Source organism: Sander lucioperca, chromosome 5 (assembly GCF_008315115.2).
Source record: "Sander lucioperca isolate FBNREF2018 chromosome 5, SLUC_FBN_1.2, whole genome shotgun sequence".
Classification (NCBI taxonomy): Eukaryota; Metazoa; Chordata; class Actinopteri; order Perciformes; family Percidae; genus Sander; species Sander lucioperca.
Window position 1 is genome coordinate 30,358,255 of NC_050177.1, and position 4,571 is coordinate 30,362,825.

The window sequence follows — 4,571 nt, forward strand, 5'->3', positions numbered from 1 at the left end:
AGGGATCATTACGTCCCAGGCCTCCTAAGATGATCCATGTGTGGTTTTGTAACGGTTGATTAGCCTCACTTGGATCTAAGTAGCTAAAGAGCTAAGTGGGACAGTCCCAATGTGATGCTCTCTCCTCCCTCTCGGTAGCTTAATTCAGTGGATTGGCTTTAAGCAGTTATGGAGCTAAACAGAAGCAGTTCTCAGACGATTCCGAGTTGATTGCGGAGCTGCAGAGGATTAGCTGATGGCGTCTGATGACAGATGCATCTCTCGGGCTTCGGCGAGTGCGTTCTGCACGCTTCGCTGAGCTAAGACCGCTAAGGCTCATTGGGTGCAGGAGCTATGATAGCATTAGCATCGCCGTCTTGCTCTGCAGGCAGAGGCGAAACGATTGGCTGAGTTAACACTCCGTGGAGCTGTAGGCGGTTAAAGTACAACTCTGTGTAAAGGACACACAAGTAAAGACAAGACATATTTGGGCTTTTGGTTTGTTGTTGACAAAATGCAAAAGCAAGAGCACATTCACATCAAGTCTAATTCTTACAAAGATATGAATAAAATACACACACGAAATAATACAAACAATAAAATAACAGAAACATTACATAACTTGAGTAGATATGTTAGTTCTATGAGAAAAAGTACAACATTAGGAGATTAATTAGCATATTTCTGCTTGTGAATGTAACATTTGGCATATGCAATGATGAAATTAAGTAAATACTCACGAGCACCATTTCCTGAATGATCATAGAAACAGACAGAATATGTTTAAAGTTAAAGCTATAGTGCGTAGTGCGTTTGGGCTTGGCAGTAGCTCAGTCCGTAGGGACTTGGGTTGGGAACTGGAGGGGCGCTGGTTCAAGTCCCAGTACGGACCAAAGTACAGAGTGTGGATTGGTAGCTGGAGAGATGCCAGCTCACCTCCTGGGCACTGCCAGGTGCTCTTGAGCAAGGCACCGTACCCCCCCAACCGCTCAGGGCGCTGGTCCAGCACTGGCAGCCCACTCACTCTGACATCTCTCCATTAGTGCATGAATAGGTCCTGAGCATGTGTGTGTATTTCAGGCCTGTGTGTAGTGATTTCTAACAGAGTGTAAATTGTAATTTCCCCACTGGGGATCAATAAACAGTATAAATTAAAATTATTAGTTTCTGTCGCCCCCAAGAGGAATTATAAGTAATGACAACAAAACTGTCGGCGCGTCCACATGATACAAGCCTTCTGTGATCGTCCCCCCTCCTCCTCCAAACAGCTGCTAGTAGCCAAGGAGGACACGGAGGATTAAAAACACATGACGGACACTTCAGGAGACGTCATTATCTTCTTGAGTTTCTATGCGGGAAAGTTGCCGGACGCCACAATCTTCTGAACATAGTCACACTGAGAAATCCAGAGAGAGTTGAGCTGATAGTCTTCATTGGCTTTGTAGCAACTCATTTGGTAATGGCTTGAATGTAACGGACGTTCATTAATATCAAAAAGTTACGCACTAAAGCTTTAAAGGAGTAGACAAAGTTGGTGAGTTACTTTTACCTTAAAGCGTAACTCTCGCCAAAATGCAACCTAGGGTCTTTTTGTGAATGTACCCGAGTCAAACTTTCATTTAAAAGCATATTTAGGACGGAATCGCCACTTTTAAGATGTACCGTATTCTCGTTTTTGGGTCAAATGGCCTTCTGAATGGGAGTGCTAATATAAAATAGCTATTTTTAAAACACTAATGGCGCTTTTCCATTACATGGTACCAGCTCGACTCGCCTCGACTCTACTCGCCTTTTTTGGTTTTCCATTAAGAAAAAAAGCCCCTGGTACCTGCTAACAGGTACTATTTTTAGTACCACCTCAGTCGAGGTACCCAGCGAGCTGAGGCGAGCCGAAAAGGTGACGTGAAAGCGACAGACGGGGGTGTCCTGAACAAACCCGCTATTTTTAAACAGTTTAGCCAGCTGTGTTTTTTTTTGCTGCCTCCAGCTTCTTCTGAAACTAAATGTGTCTTCTGGCAACAACACACACCTTCGACGTTCTGTGTGTGTGTCGCGTTAGGTCACGGCAGTTTACTGCGGCGCCGCTTGTTTTACAGTTCTGCGGAGGCTCCAGCAGAGCTTTCGCCGTAGCCTAACTACACACACACATGGCCGGCTCGACGCACACACCAGCGCACAAGTAAACATCAGGCCACTTTTACATAGGCTACACAGGCTACATAGGCTACATAGGCTACATAGGCTATAGCTACGGCGAAAGCTCTGCGAGGAGCCTCCACAGAACTGTAAAACAAACTCAAGTGGCCTAATGTTTATACTTGTGCGCTGGTGTGTGCATTGATACGGCATAACGACCAGCCACGCTGAGGCGGTACTAAAATCTGCAATGGAAAACGGACGCACAGTGTGTATGTCGAGCAGGTACCATGTAACGGAAAAACGCCATAAGAAGGCTCGACACAACATGAGACTTTGCTCCAAGTATCACCAGGGGCTCTACACCTTAACGAAAGCATTGACAACATTGTTAGTGTACCCAGAGTTTACTAAAAAAGAAAGGTTTTGAGCAACTCACGTTAGCTGTTGTTGTTTACGCTATCCGCCATTTTCCCCAGTCAAAAATAGGCGATCTCTGAATGCGGATGAACGGACTCCATAGGAGGAAATGTCATTCTTACATGAGGCTCCTTTTTCAACTACGAAGTCAATATTGTGTTTCAATAACGACAAAACAACAAATTATCCGTGCATTTATATGGAACTAAGCTTTAGGAGCTTTCCATCTTTACTCTCCTCCCTCGACTATTTCTGACTGGCTCGATAGACGGAGACCGGAAGAACAACAGCTAACGTGAGTTGTTCAAAACCTTTCTTTTTAGTAAACTCTGGGTACACTAACAATGTTGTCGATGCTTTCGTTAAGGTGTAGAGCCCCTGGTGATACTTGGAGCAAAGTGGCTAGCATAAAAGTGCCCCTAGCACTCCCATTCAGAAGGCCATTTGACCTAAAAACGAGAATACGGTAAATCTTAAAAGTGGCGATTCCGTCCTAAATATGCTTTTAAACGAAAGTTTGACTCGGGTACATTCACAAAAAGACCCTAGGTGGCATTTTGGCGAGAGTTACGCTTTAACCCTTGGGTTGTCTTCGGGTCATATTTGACCCGTTTTCAAAATGTCTATCTCAGAAATATGGGTTTCTCTTTAACTACCTAATTTTAATGACCCCATAATAACACGGATGATTCTTTGCAAGTACAACAAAAGATCGGATCTCTACTTTCATTGAATTTTGGGTGTTTTGTTCAGTGTTTCGAAACAGTCTCCTCACTGAACGTTGACATATACAAGTCTGTGATTGTCCTTCCTTTATATATTATTAGTCTAAATAATTCATAATTTCAGCTTTTTTTTTAAATCAAGAATTAGGTAATTTCCTATAAATGAGGTTTATTGACCATGAATTCCAAAAATAAGTGTAAAACTAGTGGAAATAAGTTTGTTAGTGGTGTTTATACATGGTAATCTAGTGAAAAGAAGCATTCAACGTCAAAAAAGCGCCAAAACATTGAAAAAAAACGTCAGAAAAAGTGTTGTGTGATTTTCAGTTTTGACTGTGCGTATATAATATATATTTTGATGAATGTTTACTTCACTTCCATGTTAGCCTTCGTCACAAACAAGACAGTTATCTTATCAACATTTATAAGAGCTAATATGGTCTGAACATCCTTGTAAATGTCGACTCTGGAGGGACTCGAACCCACAACCTTTGAATCACTTCTTCAGTGCTCAACTAGAAGTCCAACGCGCTGTCCATTGCGCCACAGAGCCACGCATTAGCTGTGTGTGTGTGTTTTAGTTGTGATGGTTAAGGTTAGGGTAAGGGGCTAGGGAATGCATTATGTCAATGACGGGTCCCCACAAAGATAGTGCCGCAAACCTGTGTGCGTTTGCGTGTGTGCTCTTGTCTGTGTGTGTTAGGCTAGTCTCACAAGTCACAGAAAGAAGGATTTACATTCAAAGTGTTTACCCAACATCCCTTTGTTGCCAACAAGACACTGACTTTACAAGTAGTAACAAGGTATGCACTACAAAGTGGAACAAATAACGTATAAATGTCGACTCTGGTGGGACTCGAACCCACAACCTTTGAATCACTTTTCCTGTGCTTAACTAGAAGTCCAACGCGCTATCCATTGCGCCACAGAGCCTCACATTTCACAACCATAACGTTCGCCTGAACCGGTTCTGATAATATCACATGAAATAGGAGAAAGCCGGTCACGTGACTGTTGAGTTTAGCTGAGAAAAGTTGAGCCTCATGTGACGACAACAGTTATGTTTAAAAAACCCAAACTTCTAGTTAAGATTAGAGCAAAAGATTCAGGTTTGGTTGAAAACACCGGCCCCAATTAACCTTTGTGTTGGCTTCCCGTCGACCATCCAACTTTTAGTTTTTCTGGGTCAAAATGTAAAAAGAATTGGGCATCTTTTTCGAGACTTTTGTCACTTCCCGTTGTTTTTGTCACTTTTTTCAAAGTTTTTCCGAATTTTTTTTTTCAAAAAAAATTCTCATTTTTTTCGAAAAA

General features: G+C 42.5%; 2 non-coding genes across 2 annotated transcripts; both read right to left on the reverse strand.

The window, feature by feature from the left end:
- Positions 1 to 3,721: 3,721 nt before the first annotated feature.
- Positions 3,722 to 3,813, reverse strand: trnar-ucu. The gene is given in 2 exon segments: positions 3,722 to 3,757; positions 3,777 to 3,813. It is a non-coding gene; the product is annotated as a tRNA-Arg (tRNA).
- A 288-nt stretch (positions 3,814 to 4,101) lies between these two features.
- Positions 4,102 to 4,193, reverse strand: trnar-ucu. Its single transcript is given in 2 exon segments — positions 4,102 to 4,137; positions 4,157 to 4,193. It is a non-coding gene; the product is annotated as a tRNA-Arg (tRNA).
- Between the last annotated feature and the right edge of the window lie 378 nt (positions 4,194 to 4,571).